Here is a 14,513-nt window from a genome sequence, read left to right on the forward strand (position 1 = left end):
TTCAAGGCAAACGTCTGACAGATTAAGCGGGGTCCTCATCCCGGTTGGAGGACATATCTCTTCCTTCATCATGATGCCAGCCTAGCTTTCGGCCCAAAATCCAAGGTAAGCATGGCAAAAGTCTGGAGTTGCCGGGGATTGAACCCGGGGCCTCATACATGCAAAGCATGCGCTCTACCACTGAGCTACATCCCCACTTCTGCAAGGTTTGACTGTATGATTGGAAACCCTGCATTGAACCGACGGCCACATCACCCCATTCGACTCTGCAGTATACAATGTCAGTCAGGAAAATCCTTCAGCCTTGTACCTGGATGATCTTCATGGTCTTATGTACAGATGCCTATATACAGCCTTCTTAGCGCAGTAGGCAGCGCGTCAGTCTCATAATCTGAAGGTCCTGAGTTCGATCCTCAGAAAGGGCATTTATTTCCTTCTTTTGGAATGCAAAATTCTCCGATTTTCTTGAAATGCGCAAACTATGCCTAGTTCAAAGATTTTTCCAAAGCAAATGTCTGACTATTTAAGTGGGGCTCTCACCCCAACTGCATGACAAACTTCTTCTTTCTGCATGATGGCAGGCTAGCCTTCTGGAAAAAAGCCAAGATAAGGAACAGAGGCTCCTGGAGATGCCGGGGATTGAACCCGGGACCTCATACATGCGAAGCATGCGCTCTACCACTGAGCTACATCCCCACTTTTGCACTCGAGCTGTTTGATGGATGCAAGGAATCCCTGAAACCCAGGGACTGCAAAGTCTCGATCATAATCAATGGAAGGTATTGTTTGAATAAAAGTGAAATATATGGAAATCGAAGCACAAAATCCTTCGAGCCGGATTTGAACCAGCGACCTAAGGATGTCTGACTTTATGCTACAGTCCTCCGCTCTACCAACTGAGCTATCGAAGGAGTGGCTGAAGTATCTTTCAGCGCTGTAATTATCTCTCGCTCAAGAAAGGTTGTGGGGGTGGGGATCAGGAGCAGATCGATGAAAATCATGAACATTACCTGCAGCTCCCTCTCAAAGTCACCAGTTCTTAGAGCACACTGTAAGGTACGTCTTATTACCCCAAAGGAGGATTTCAGACCAAAGTTCATGTTCTGTCTTGGCTTGGGGATAAGCAGGGGTGCTCCAAATTTCAATTTTACAGAAAGGAAAGGAACTTTGATACAAAGACCTTGGGCAGCATTGGTGGCAAATGGATGGCTGCGCGGAACCATGAAAGAAATGACAGAAAGTTATGGGAGTCATTACTACGCACCCAGCATCAAGAACGTGCATTTTGGATGCATTTTCAAAAGGAAAGAGAACGGAAAAATCTGTAGATTGAAGGTGATTGAGATAAACAAAATATTCCGTTTTTCTAAAAGCTACTGTAAAGAGTCTCTGGTTTAGAAGAAGAACCCTTACCAATGATCAAGAGAGATGCGACAGATTTCTATCATCAAAGCATTATGGTTGTCAAGATGAATCATCACTTTGATGTCTTCAACAAGTAGGATTCTTTTGATCTATAATCATCAAAAATGAGATAGCCCCATTTCATGGGATTTTTCAAGGCAAACGTCTGACAGATTAAGCGGGGTCCTCATCCCGGTTGGAGGACATATCTCTTCCTTCATCATGATGCCAGCCTAGCTTTCGGCCCAAAATCCAAGGTAAGCATGGCAAAAGTCTGGAGATGCCGGGGATTGAACCCGGGGCCTCATACATGCAAAGCATGCGCTCTACCACTGAGCTACATCCCCACTTCTGCAAGGTTTGACTGTATGATTGGAAACCCTGCATTGAACCGACGGCCACATCACCCCATTCGACTCTGCAGTATACAATGTCAGTCAGGAAAATCCTTCAGCCTTGTACCTGGATGATCTTCATGGTCTTATGTACAGATGCCTATATACAGCCTTCTTAGCGCAGTAGGCAGCGCGTCAGTCTCATAATCTGAAGGTCCTGAGTTCGATCCTCAGAGAGGGCATTTATTTCCTTCTTTTGGAATGCAAAATTCTCCGATTTTCTTGAAATGCGCAAACTATGCCTAGTTCAAAGATTTTTCCAAAGCAAATGTCTGACTATTTAAGTGGGGCTCTCACCCCAACTGCATGACAAACTTCTTCTTTCTGCATGATGGCAGGCTAGCCTTCTGGAAAAAAGCCAAGATAAGGAACAGAGGCTCCTGGAGATGCCGGGGATTGAACCCGGGACCTCATACATGCAAAGCATGCGCTCTACCACTGAGCTACATCCCCACTTTTGCACTCGAGCTGTTTGATGGATGCAAGGAATCCCTGAAACCCAGGGACTGCAAAGTCTCGATCATAATCAATGGAAGGTATTGTTTGAATAAAAGTGAAAGATATGGAAATCGAAGCAAAAAATCCTTCGAGCCGGATTTGAACCAGCGACCTAAGGATGTCTGACTTTATGCTACAGTCCTCCGCTCTACCAACTGAGCTATCGAAGGAGTGGCTGAAGTATCTTTCAGCGCTGTAATTATCTCTCGCTCAAGAAAGGTTGTGGGGGTGGGGATCAGGAGCAGATCGATGAAAATCATGAACATTACCTGCAGCTCCCTCTCAAAGTCACCAGTTCTTAGAGCACACTGTAAGGTACGTCTTATCACCCCAAAGGAGGATTTCAGACCAAAGTTCATGTTCTGTCTTGGCTTGGGGATAAGCAGGGGTGCTCCAAATTTCAATTTTACAGAAAGGAAAGGAACTTTGATACAAAGACCTTGGGCAGCATTGGTGGCAAATGGATGGCTGCGCGGAACCATGAAAGAAATGACAGAAAGTTATGGGAGTCATTACTACGCACCCAGCATCAAGAACGTGCATTTTGGATGCATTTTCAAAAGGAAAGAGAACGGAAAAATCTGTAGATTGAAGGTGATTGAGATAAACAAAATATTCCGTTTTTCTAAAAGCTACTGTAAAGAGTCTCTGGTTTAGAAGAAGAACCCTTACCAATGATCAAGAGAGATGCGACAGATTTCTATCATCAAAGCATTATGGTTGTCAAGATGAATCATCACTTTGATGTCTTCAACAAGTAGGATTCTTTTGATCTATAATCATCAAAAATGAGATAGCCCCATTTCATGGGATTTTTCAAGGCAAACGTCTGACAGATTAAGCGGGGTCCTCATCCCGGTTGGAGGACATATCTCTTCCTTCATCATGATGCCAGCCTAGCTTTCGGCCCAAAATCCAAGGTAAGCATGGCAAAAGTCTGGAGATGCCGGGGATTGAACCCGGGGCCTCATACATGCAAAGCATGCGCTCTACCACTGAGCTACATCCCCACTTCTGCAAGGTTTGACTGTATGATTGGAAACCCTGCATTGAACCGACGGCCACATCACCCCATTCGACTCTGCAGTATACAATGTCAGTCAGGAAAATCCTTCAGCCTTGTACCTGGATGATCTTCATGGTCTTATGTACAGATGCCTATATACAGTCTTCTTAGCGCAGTAGGCAGCGCGTCAGTCTCATAATCTGAAGGTCCTGAGTTCGATCCTCAGAGAGGGCATTTATTTCCTTCTTTTGGAATGCAAAATTCTCCGATTTTCTTGAAATGCGCAAACTATGCCTAGTTCAAAGATTTTTCCAAAGCAAATGTCTGACTATTTAAGTGGGGCTCTCACCCCAACTGCATGACAAACTTCTTCTTTCTGCATGATGGCAGGCTAGCCTTCTGGAAAAAAGCCAAGATAAGGAACAGAGGCTCCTGGAGATGCCGGGGATTGAACCCGGGACCTCATACATGCGAAGCATGCGCTCTACCACTGAGCTACATCCCCACTTTTGCCCTCGAGCTGTTTGATGGATGCAAGGAATCCCTGAAACCCAGGGACTGCAAAGTCTCGATCATAATCAATGGAAGGTATTGTTTGAATAAAAGTGAAATATATGGAAATCGAAGCAAAAAATCATTCGAGCCGGATTTGAACCAGCGACCTAAGGATGTCTGACTTTATGCTACAGTCCTCCGCTCTACCAACTGAGCTATCGAAGGAGTGGCTGAAGTATCTTTCAGCGCTGTAATTATCTCTCGCTCAAGAAAGGTTGTGGGGGTGGGGATCAGGAGCAGATCGATGAAAATCATGAACATTACCTGCAGCTCCCTCTCAAAGTCACCAGTTCTTAGAGCACACTGTAAGGTACATCTTATCACCCCAAAGGAGGATTTCAGACCAAAGTTCATGTTCTGTCTTGGCTTGGGGATAAGCAGGGGTGCTCCAAATTTCAATTTTACAGAAAGGAAAGGAACTTTGATACAAAGACCTTGGGCAGCATTGGTGGCAAATGGATGGCTGCGCGGAACCATGAAAGAAATGACAGAAAGTTATGGGAGTCATTACTACGCACCCAGCATCAAGAAAGTGCATTTTGGATGCATTTTCAAAAGGAAAGAGAACGGAAAAATCTGTAGATTGAAGGTGATTGAGATAAACAAAATATTCCGTTTTTCTAAAAGCTACTGTAAAGAGTCTCTGGTTTAGAAGAAGAACCCTTACCAATGATCAAGAGAGATGCGACAGATTTCTATCATCAAAGCATTATGGTTGTCAAGATGAATCATCACTTTGATGTCTTCAACAAGTAGGATTCTTTTGATCTATAATCATCAAAAATGAGATAGCCCCATTTCATGGGATTTTTCAAGGCAAACGTCTGACAGATTAAGCGGGGTCCTCATCCCGGTTGGAGGACATATCTCTTCCTTCATCATGATGCCAGCCTAGCTTTCGGCCCAAAATCCAAGGTAAGCATGGCAAAAGTCTGGAGTTGCCGGGGATTGAACCCGGGGCCTCATACATGCAAAGCATGCGCTCTACCACTGAGCTACATCCCCACTTCTGCAAGGTTTGACTGTATGATTGGAAACCCTGCATTGAACCGACGGCCACATCACCCCATTTGACTCTGCAGTATACAATGTCAGTCAGGAAAATCCTTCAGCCTTGTACCTGGATGATCTTCATGGTCTTATGTACAGATGCCTATATACAGCCTTCTTAGCGCAGTAGGCAGCGCGTCAGTCTCATAATCTGAAGGTCCTGAGTTCGATCCTCAGAGAGGGCATTTATTTCCTTCTTTTGGAATGCAAAATTCTCCGATTTTCTTGAAATGCGCAAACTATGCCTAGTTCAAAGATTTTTCCAAAGCAAATGTCTGACTATTTAAGTGGGGCTCTCACCCCAACTGCATGACAAACTTCTTCTTTCTGCATGATGGCAGGCTAGCCTTCTGGAAAAAAGCCAAGATAAGGAACAGAGGCTCCTGGAGATGCCGGGGATTGAACCCGGGACCTCATACATGCGAAGCATGCGCTCTACCACTGAGCTACATCCCCACTTTTGCCCTCGAGCTGTTTGATGGATGCAAGGAATCCCTGAAACCCAGGGACTGCAAAGTCTCGATCATAATCAATGGAAGGTATTGTTTGAATAAAAGTGAAATATATGGAAATCGAAGCAAAAAATCCTTCGAGCCGGATTTGAACCAGCGACCTAAGGATGTCTGACTTTATGCTACAGTCCTCCGCTCTACCAACTGAGCTATCGAAGGAGTGGCTGAAGTATCTTTCAGCGCTGTAATTATCTCTCGCTCAAGAAAGGTTGTGGGGGTGGGGATCAGGAGCAGATCGATGAAAATCATGAACATTACCTGCAGCTCCCTCTCAAAGTCACCAGTTCTTAGAGCACACTGTAAGGTACATCTTATCACCCCAAAGGAGGATTTCAGACCAAAGTTCATGTTCTGTCTTGGCTTGGGGATAAGCAGGGGTGCTCCAAATTTCAATTTTACAGAAAGGAAAGGAACTTTGATACAAAGACCTTGGGCAGCATTGGTGGCAAATGGATGGCTGCGCGGAACCATGAAAGAAATGACAGAAAGTTATGGGAGTCATTACTACGCACCCAGCATCAAGAACGTGCATTTTGGATGCATTTTCAAAAGGAAAGAGAACGGAAAAATCTGTAGATTGAAGGTGATTGAGATAAACAAAATATTCCGTTTTTCTAAAAGCTACTGTAAAGAGTCTCTGGTTTAGAAGAAGAACCCTTACCAATGATCAAGAGAGATGCGACAGATTTCTATCATCAAAGCATTATGGTTGTCAAGATGAATCATCACTTTGATGTCTTCAACAAGTAGGATTCTTTTGATCTATAATCATCAAAAATGAGATAGCCCCATTTCATGGGATTTTTCAAGGCAAACGTCTGACAGATTAAGCGGGGTCCTCATCCCGGTTGGAGGACATATCTCTTCCTTCATCATGATGCCAGCTTAGCTTTCGGCCCAAAATCCAAGGTAAGCATGGCAAAAGTCTGGAGATGCCGGGGATTGAACCCGGGGCCTCATACATGCAAAGCATGCGCTCTACCACTGAGCTACATCCCCACTTCTGCAAGGTTTGACTGTATGATTGGAAACCCTGCATTGAACCGACGGCCACATCACCCCATTCGACTCTGCAGTATACAATGTCAGTCAGGAAAATCCTTCAGCCTTGTACCTGGATGATCTTCATGGTCTTATGTACAGATGCCTATATACAGCCTTCTTAGCGCAGTAGGCAGCGCGTCAGTCTCATAATCTGAAGGTCCTGAGTTCGATCCTCAGAGAGGGCATTTATTTCCTTCTTTTGGAATGCAAAATTCTCCGATTTTCTTGAAATGCGCAAACTATGCCTAGTTCAAAGATTTTTCCAAAGCAAATGTCTGACTATTTAAGTGGGGCTCTCACCCCAACTGCATGACAAACTTCTTCTTTCTGCATGATGGCAGGCTAGCCTTCTGGAAAAAAGCCAAGATAAGGAACAGAGGCTCCTGGAGATGCCGGGGATTGAACCCGGGACCTCATACATGCAAAGCATGCGCTCTACCACTGAGCTACATCCCCACTTTTGCACTCGAGCTGTTTGATGGATGCAAGGAATCCCTGAAACCCAGGGACTGCAAAGTCTCGATCATAATCAATGGAAGGTATTGTTTGAATAAAAGTGAAAGATATGGAAATCGAAGCAAAAAATCCTTCGAGCCGGATTTGAACCAGCGACCTAAGGATGTCTGACTTTATGCTACAGTCCTCCGCTCTACCAACTGAGCTATCGAAGGAGTGGCTGAAGTATCTTTCAGCGCTGTAATTATCTCTCGCTCAAGAAAGGTTGTGGGGGTGGGGATCAGGAGCAGATCGATGAAAATCATGAACATTACCTGCAGCTCCCTCTCAAAGTCACCAGTTCTTAGAGCACACTGTAAGGTACGTCTTATCACCCCAAAGGAGGATTTCAGACCAAAGTTCATGTTCTGTCTTGGCTTGGGGATAAGCAGGGGTGCTCCAAATTTCAATTTTACAGAAAGGAAAGGAACTTTGATACAAAGACCTTGGGCAGCATTGGTGGCAAATGGATGGCTGCGCGGAACCATGAAAGAAATGACAGAAAGTTATGGGAGTCATTACTACGCACCCAGCATCAAGAACGTGCATTTTGGATGCATTTTCAAAAGGAAAGAGAACGGAAAAATCTGTAGATTGAAGGTGATTGAGATAAACAAAATATTCCGTTTTTCTAAAAGCTACTGTAAAGAGTCTCTGGTTTAGAAGAAGAACCCTTACCAATGATCAAGAGAGATGCGACAGATTTCTATCATCAAAGCATTATGGTTGTCAAGATGAATCATCACTTTGATGTCTTCAACAAGTAGGATTCTTTTGATCTATAATCATCAAAAATGAGATAGCCCCATTTCATGGGATTTTTCAAGGCAAACGTCTGACAGATTAAGCGGGGTCCTCATCCCGGTTGGAGGACATATCTCTTCCTTCATCATGATGCCAGCCTAGCTTTCGGCCCAAAATCCAAGGTAAGCATGGCAAAAGTCTGGAGATGCCGGGGATTGAACCCGGGGCCTCATACATGCAAAGCATGCGCTCTACCACTGAGCTACATCCCCACTTCTGCAAGGTTTGACTGTATGATTGGAAACCCTGCATTGAACCGACGGCCACATCACCCCATTCGACTCTGCAGTATACAATGTCAGTCAGGAAAATCCTTCAGCCTTGTACCTGGATGATCTTCATGGTCTTATGTACAGATGCCTATATACAGTCTTCTTAGCGCAGTAGGCAGCGCGTCAGTCTCATAATCTGAAGGTCCTGAGTTCGATCCTCAGAGAGGGCATTTATTTCCTTCTTTTGGAATGCAAAATTCTCCGATTTTCTTGAAATGCGCAAACTATGCCTAGTTCAAAGATTTTTCCAAAGCAAATGTCTGACTATTTAAGTGGGGCTCTCACCCCAACTGCATGACAAACTTCTTCTTTCTGCATGATGGCAGGCTAGCCTTCTGGAAAAAAGCCAAGATAAGGAACAGAGGCTCCTGGAGATGCCGGGGATTGAACCCGGGACCTCATACATGCGAAGCATGCGCTCTACCACTGAGCTACATCCCCACTTTTGCCCTCGAGCTGTTTGATGGATGCAAGGAATCCCTGAAACCCAGGGACTGCAAAGTCTCGATCATAATCAATGGAAGGTATTGTTTGAATAAAAGTGAAATATATGGAAATCGAAGCAAAAAATCATTCGAGCCGGATTTGAACCAGCGACCTAAGGATGTCTGACTTTATGCTACAGTCCTCCGCTCTACCAACTGAGCTATCGAAGGAGTGGCTGAAGTATCTTTCAGCGCTGTAATTATCTCTCGCTCAAGAAAGGTTGTGGGGGTGGGGATCAGGAGCAGATCGATGAAAATCATGAACATTACCTGCAGCTCCCTCTCAAAGTCACCAGTTCTTAGAGCACACTGTAAGGTACATCTTATCACCCCAAAGGAGGATTTCAGACCAAAGTTCATGTTCTGTCTTGGCTTGGGGATAAGCAGGGGTGCTCCAAATTTCAATTTTACAGAAAGGAAAGGAACTTTGATACAAAGACCTTGGGCAGCATTGGTGGCAAATGGATGGCTGCGCGGAACCATGAAAGAAATGACAGAAAGTTATGGGAGTCATTACTACGCACCCAGCATCAAGAAAGTGCATTTTGGATGCATTTTCAAAAGGAAAGAGAACGGAAAAATCTGTAGATTGAAGGTGATTGAGATAAACAAAATATTCCGTTTTTCTAAAAGCTACTGTAAAGAGTCTCTGGTTTAGAAGAAGAACCCTTACCAATGATCAAGAGAGATGCGACAGATTTCTATCATCAAAGCATTATGGTTGTCAAGATGAATCATCACTTTGATGTCTTCAACAAGTAGGATTCTTTTGATCTATAATCATCAAAAATGAGATAGCCCCATTTCATGGGATTTTTCAAGGCAAACGTCTGACAGATTAAGCGGGGTCCTCATCCCGGTTGGAGGACATATCTCTTCCTTCATCATGATGCCAGCCTAGCTTTCGGCCCAAAATCCAAGGTAAGCATGGCAAAAGTCTGGAGTTGCCGGGGATTGAACCCGGGGCCTCATACATGCAAAGCATGCGCTCTACCACTGAGCTACATCCCCACTTCTGCAAGGTTTGACTGTATGATTGGAAACCCTGCATTGAACCGACGGCCACATCACCCCATTTGACTCTGCAGTATACAATGTCAGTCAGGAAAATCCTTCAGCCTTGTACCTGGATGATCTTCATGGTCTTATGTACAGATGCCTATATACAGCCTTCTTAGCGCAGTAGGCAGCGCGTCAGTCTCATAATCTGAAGGTCCTGAGTTCGATCCTCAGAGAGGGCATTTATTTCCTTCTTTTGGAATGCAAAATTCTCCGATTTTCTTGAAATGCGCAAACTATGCCTAGTTCAAAGATTTTTCCAAAGCAAATGTCTGACTATTTAAGTGGGGCTCTCACCCCAACTGCATGACAAACTTCTTCTTTCTGCATGATGGCAGGCTAGCCTTCTGGAAAAAAGCCAAGATAAGGAACAGAGGCTCCTGGAGATGCCGGGGATTGAACCCGGGACCTCATACATGCGAAGCATGCGCTCTACCACTGAGCTACATCCCCACTTTTGCCCTCGAGCTGTTTGATGGATGCAAGGAATCCCTGAAACCCAGGGACTGCAAAGTCTCGATCATAATCAATGGAAGGTATTGTTTGAATAAAAGTGAAATATATGGAAATCGAAGCAAAAAATCCTTCGAGCCGGATTTGAACCAGCGACCTAAGGATGTCTGACTTTATGCTACAGTCCTCCGCTCTACCAACTGAGCTATCGAAGGAGTGGCTGAAGTATCTTTCAGCGCTGTAATTATCTCTCGCTCAAGAAAGGTTGTGGGGGTGGGGATCAGGAGCAGATCGATGAAAATCATGAACATTACCTGCAGCTCCCTCTCAAAGTCACCAGTTCTTAGAGCACACTGTAAGGTACATCTTATCACCCCAAAGGAGGATTTCAGACCAAAGTTCATGTTCTGTCTTGGCTTGGGGATAAGCAGGGGTGCTCCAAATTTCAATTTTACAGAAAGGAAAGGAACTTTGATACAAAGACCTTGGGCAGCATTGGTGGCAAATGGATGGCTGCGCGGAACCATGAAAGAAATGACAGAAAGTTATGGGAGTCATTACTACGCACCCAGCATCAAGAAAGTGCATTTTGGATGCATTTTCAAAAGGAAAGAGAACGGAAAAATCTGTAGATTGAAGGTGATTGAGATAAACAAAATATTCCGTTTTTCTAAAAGCTACTGTAAAGAGTCTCTGGTTTAGAAGAAGAACCCTTACCAATGATCAAGAGAGATGCGACAGATTTCTATCATCAAAGCATTATGGTTGTCAAGATGAATCATCACTTTGATGTCTTCAACAAGTAGGATTCTTTTGATCTATAATCATCAAAAATGAGATAGCCCCATTTCATGGGATTTTTCAAGGCAAACGTCTGACAGATTAAGCGGGGTCCTCATCCCGGTTGGAGGACATATCTCTTCCTTCATCATGATGCCAGCCTAGCTTTCGGCCCAAAATCCAAGGTAAGCATGGCAAAAGTCTGGAGATGCCGGGGATTGAACCCGGGGCCTCATACATGCAAAGCATGCGCTCTACCACTGAGCTACATCCCCACTTCTGCAAGGTTTGACTGTATGATTGGAAACCCTGCATTGAACCGACGGCCACATCACCCCATTTGACTCTGCAGTATACAATGTCAGTCAGGAAAATCCTTCAGCCTTGTACCTGGATGATCTTCATGGTCTTATGTACAGATGCCTATATACAGCCTTCTTAGCGCAGTAGGCAGCGCGTCAGTCTCATAATCTGAAGGTCCTGAGTTCGATCCTCAGAGAGGGCATTTATTTCCTTCTTTTGGAATGCAAAATTCTCCGATTTTCTTGAAATGCGCAAACTATGCCTAGTTCAAAGATTTTTCCAAAGCAAATGTCTGACTATTTAAGTGGGGCTCTCACCCCAACTGCATGACAAACTTCTTCTTTCTGCATGATGGCAGGCTAGCCTTCTGGAAAAAAGCCAAGATAAGGAACAGAGGCTCCTGGAGATGCCGGGGATTGAACCCGGGACCTCATACATGCGAAGCATGCGCTCTACCACTGAGCTACATCCCCACTTTTGCACTCGAGCTGTTTGATGGATGCAAGGAATCCCTGAAACCCAGGGACTGCAAAGTCTCGATCATAATCAATGGAAGGTATTGTTTGAATAAAAGTGAAAGATATGGAAATCGAAGCAAAAAATCCTTCGAGCCGGATTTGAACCAGCGACCTAAGGATGTCTGACTTTATGCTACAGTCCTCCGCTCTACCAACTGAGCTATCGAAGGAGTGGCTGAAGTATCTTTCAGCGCTGTAATTATCTCTCGCTCAAGAAAGGTTGTGGGGGTGGGGATCAGGAGCAGATCGATGAAAATCATGAACATTACCTGCAGCTCCCTCTCAAAGTCACCAGTTCTTAGAGCACACTGTAAGGTACGTCTTATCACCCCAAAGGAGGATTTCAGACCAAAGTTCATGTTCTGTCTTGGCTTGGGGATAAGCAGGGGTGCTCCAAATTTCAATTTTACAGAAAGGAAAGGAACTTTGATACAAAGACCTTGGGCAGCATTGGTGGCAAATGGATGGCTGCGCGGAACCATGAAAGAAATGACAGAAAGTTATGGGAGTCATTACTACGCACCCAGCATCAAGAACGTGCATTTTGGATGCATTTTCAAAAGGAAAGAGAACGGAAAAATCTGTAGATTGAAGGTGATTGAGATAAACAAAATATTCCGTTTTTCTAAAAGCTACTGTAAAGAGTCTCTGGTTTAGAAGAAGAACCCTTACCAATGATCAAGAGAGATGCGACAGATTTCTATCATCAAAGCATTATGGTTGTCAAGATGAATCATCACTTTGATGTCTTCAACAAGTAGGATTCTTTTGATCTATAATCATCAAAAATGAGATAGCCCCATTTCATGGGATTTTTCAAGGCAAACGTCTGACAGATTAAGCGGGGTCCTCATCCCGGTTGGAGGACATATCTCTTCCTTCATCATGATGCCAGCCTAGCTTTCGGCCCAAAATCCAAGGTAAGCATGGCAAAAGTCTGGAGATGCCGGGGATTGAACCCGGGGCCTCATACATGCAAAGCATGCGCTCTACCACTGAGCTACATCCCCACTTCTGCAAGGTTTGACTGTATGATTGGAAACCCTGCATTGAACCGACGGCCACATCACCCCATTCGACTCTGCAGTATACAATGTCAGTCAGGAAAATCCTTCAGCCTTGTACCTGGATGATCTTCATGGTCTTATGTACAGATGCCTATATACAGTCTTCTTAGCGCAGTAGGCAGCGCGTCAGTCTCATATTCTGAAGGTCCTGAGTTCGATCCTCAGAGAGGGCATTTATTTCCTTCTTTTGGAATGCAAAATTCTCCGATTTTCTTGAAATGCGCAAACTATGCCTAGTTCAAAGATTTTTCCAAAGCAAATGTCTGACTATTTAAGTGGGGCTCTCACCCCAACTGCATGACAAACTTCTTCTTTCTGCATGATGGCAGGCTAGCCTTCTGGAAAAAAGCCAAGATAAGGAACAGAGGCTCCTGGAGATGCCGGGGATTGAACCCGGGACCTCATACATGCGAAGCATGCGCTCTACCACTGAGCTACATCCCCACTTTTGCCCTCGAGCTGTTTGATGGATGCAAGGAATCCCTGAAACCCAGGGACTGCAAAGTCTCGATCATAATCAATGGAAGGTATTGTTTGAATAAAAGTGAAATATATGGAAATCGAAGCAAAAAATCATTCGAGCCGGATTTGAACCAGCGACCTAAGGATGTCTGACTTTATGCTACAGTCCTCCGCTCTACCAACTGAGCTATCGAAGGAGTGGCTGAAGTATCTTTCAGCGCTGTAATTATCTCTCGCTCAAGAAAGGTTGTGGGGGTGGGGATCAGGAGCAGATCGATGAAAATCATGAACATTACCTGCAGCTCCCTCTCAAAGTCACCAGTTCTTAGAGCACACTGTAAGGTACATCTTATCACCCCAAAGGAGGATTTCAGACCAAAGTTCATGTTCTGTCTTGGCTTGGGGATAAGCAGGGGTGCTCCAAATTTCAATTTTACAGAAAGGAAAGGAACTTTGATACAAAGACCTTGGGCAGCATTGGTGGCAAATGGATGGCTGCGCGGAACCATGAAAGAAATGACAGAAAGTTATGGGAGTCATTACTACGCACCCAGCATCAAGAAAGTGCATTTTGGATGCATTTTCAAAAGGAAAGAGAACGGAAAAATCTGTAGATTGAAGGTGATTGAGATAAACAAAATATTCCGTTTTTCTAAAAGCTACTGTAAAGAGTCTCTGGTTTAGAAGAAGAACCCTTACCAATGATCAAGAGAGATGCGACAGATTTCTATCATCAAAGCATTATGGTTGTCAAGATGAATCATCACTTTGATGTCTTCAACAAGTAGGATTCTTTTGATCTATAATCATCAAAAATGAGATAGCCCCATTTCATGGGATTTTTCAAGGCAAACGTCTGACAGATTAAGCGGGGTCCTCATCCCGGTTGGAGGACATATCTCTTCCTTCATCATGATGCCAGCCTAGCTTTCGGCCCAAAATCCAAGGTAAGCATGGCAAAAGTCTGGAGTTGCCGGGGATTGAACCCGGGGCCTCATACATGCAAAGCATGCGCTCTACCACTGAGCTACATCCCCACTTCTGCAAGGTTTGACTGTATGATTGGAAACCCTGCATTGAACCGACGGCCACATCACCCCATTTGACTCTGCAGTATACAATGTCAGTCAGGAAAATCCTTCAGCCTTGTACCTGGATGATCTTCATGGTCTTATGTACAGATGCCTATATACAGCCTTCTTAGCGCAGTAGGCAGCGCGTCAGTCTCATAATCTGAAGGTCCTGAGTTCGATCCTCAGAGAGGGCATTTATTTCCTTCTTTTGGAATGCAAAATTCTCCGATTTTCTTGAAATGCGCAAACTATGCCTAGTTCAAAGATTTTTCCAAAGC

The 14,513-nt window shown here is 44.5% G+C and overlaps 19 non-coding genes across 19 annotated transcripts; 6 read left to right on the forward strand and 13 right to left on the reverse strand.

Annotated features, from left to right (window-relative positions):
* Positions 1-624: 624 nt before the first annotated feature.
* On the reverse strand, positions 625-696 carry TRNAA-CGC (transfer RNA alanine (anticodon CGC)). Its single transcript has one exon. It is a non-coding gene; the product is annotated as a tRNA-Ala (tRNA).
* A 129-nt stretch (positions 697-825) lies between these two features.
* On the reverse strand, positions 826-911 carry TRNAY-GUA (transfer RNA tyrosine (anticodon GUA)). The gene is given in 2 exon segments: positions 826-861; positions 875-911. It is a non-coding gene; the product is annotated as a tRNA-Tyr (tRNA).
* A 997-nt stretch (positions 912-1,908) lies between these two features.
* Positions 1,909-1,981, forward strand: TRNAM-CAU (transfer RNA methionine (anticodon CAU)). Its single transcript has one exon. It is a non-coding gene; the product is annotated as a tRNA-Met (tRNA).
* A 400-nt stretch (positions 1,982-2,381) lies between these two features.
* TRNAY-GUA (transfer RNA tyrosine (anticodon GUA)) lies at positions 2,382-2,467 on the reverse strand. Its single transcript is given in 2 exon segments — positions 2,382-2,417; positions 2,431-2,467. It is a non-coding gene; the product is annotated as a tRNA-Tyr (tRNA).
* Positions 2,468-3,736: 1,269 nt separating this feature from the next.
* Positions 3,737-3,808, reverse strand: TRNAA-CGC (transfer RNA alanine (anticodon CGC)). The gene has a single exon. It is a non-coding gene; the product is annotated as a tRNA-Ala (tRNA).
* A 1,212-nt stretch (positions 3,809-5,020) lies between these two features.
* Positions 5,021-5,093, forward strand: TRNAM-CAU (transfer RNA methionine (anticodon CAU)). Its single transcript has one exon. It is a non-coding gene; the product is annotated as a tRNA-Met (tRNA).
* Positions 5,094-5,292: 199 nt separating this feature from the next.
* On the reverse strand, positions 5,293-5,364 carry TRNAA-CGC (transfer RNA alanine (anticodon CGC)). Its single transcript has one exon. It is a non-coding gene; the product is annotated as a tRNA-Ala (tRNA).
* Positions 5,365-5,493: 129 nt separating this feature from the next.
* Positions 5,494-5,579, reverse strand: TRNAY-GUA (transfer RNA tyrosine (anticodon GUA)). Its single transcript is given in 2 exon segments — positions 5,494-5,529; positions 5,543-5,579. It is a non-coding gene; the product is annotated as a tRNA-Tyr (tRNA).
* Positions 5,580-6,576: 997 nt separating this feature from the next.
* On the forward strand, positions 6,577-6,649 carry TRNAM-CAU (transfer RNA methionine (anticodon CAU)). The gene has a single exon. It is a non-coding gene; the product is annotated as a tRNA-Met (tRNA).
* Positions 6,650-7,049: 400 nt separating this feature from the next.
* Positions 7,050-7,135, reverse strand: TRNAY-GUA (transfer RNA tyrosine (anticodon GUA)). Its single transcript is given in 2 exon segments — positions 7,050-7,085; positions 7,099-7,135. It is a non-coding gene; the product is annotated as a tRNA-Tyr (tRNA).
* Positions 7,136-8,404: 1,269 nt separating this feature from the next.
* TRNAA-CGC (transfer RNA alanine (anticodon CGC)) lies at positions 8,405-8,476 on the reverse strand. Its single transcript has one exon. It is a non-coding gene; the product is annotated as a tRNA-Ala (tRNA).
* A 1,212-nt stretch (positions 8,477-9,688) lies between these two features.
* TRNAM-CAU (transfer RNA methionine (anticodon CAU)) lies at positions 9,689-9,761 on the forward strand. Its single transcript has one exon. It is a non-coding gene; the product is annotated as a tRNA-Met (tRNA).
* Positions 9,762-9,960: 199 nt separating this feature from the next.
* Positions 9,961-10,032, reverse strand: TRNAA-CGC (transfer RNA alanine (anticodon CGC)). The gene has a single exon. It is a non-coding gene; the product is annotated as a tRNA-Ala (tRNA).
* A 129-nt stretch (positions 10,033-10,161) lies between these two features.
* On the reverse strand, positions 10,162-10,247 carry TRNAY-GUA (transfer RNA tyrosine (anticodon GUA)). The gene is given in 2 exon segments: positions 10,162-10,197; positions 10,211-10,247. It is a non-coding gene; the product is annotated as a tRNA-Tyr (tRNA).
* A 997-nt stretch (positions 10,248-11,244) lies between these two features.
* On the forward strand, positions 11,245-11,317 carry TRNAM-CAU (transfer RNA methionine (anticodon CAU)). The gene has a single exon. It is a non-coding gene; the product is annotated as a tRNA-Met (tRNA).
* Positions 11,318-11,516: 199 nt separating this feature from the next.
* Positions 11,517-11,588, reverse strand: TRNAA-CGC (transfer RNA alanine (anticodon CGC)). The gene has a single exon. It is a non-coding gene; the product is annotated as a tRNA-Ala (tRNA).
* Positions 11,589-11,717: 129 nt separating this feature from the next.
* On the reverse strand, positions 11,718-11,803 carry TRNAY-GUA (transfer RNA tyrosine (anticodon GUA)). Its single transcript is given in 2 exon segments — positions 11,718-11,753; positions 11,767-11,803. It is a non-coding gene; the product is annotated as a tRNA-Tyr (tRNA).
* Positions 11,804-13,072: 1,269 nt separating this feature from the next.
* On the reverse strand, positions 13,073-13,144 carry TRNAA-CGC (transfer RNA alanine (anticodon CGC)). The gene has a single exon. It is a non-coding gene; the product is annotated as a tRNA-Ala (tRNA).
* Positions 13,145-14,356: 1,212 nt separating this feature from the next.
* TRNAM-CAU (transfer RNA methionine (anticodon CAU)) lies at positions 14,357-14,429 on the forward strand. Its single transcript has one exon. It is a non-coding gene; the product is annotated as a tRNA-Met (tRNA).
* The last annotated feature ends 84 nt before the right edge of the window (positions 14,430-14,513 follow it).

Source organism: Triturus cristatus, chromosome 4_1, assembly GCF_964204655.1.
Source record: "Triturus cristatus chromosome 4_1, aTriCri1.1, whole genome shotgun sequence".
Classification (NCBI taxonomy): Eukaryota; Metazoa; Chordata; class Amphibia; order Caudata; family Salamandridae; genus Triturus; species Triturus cristatus.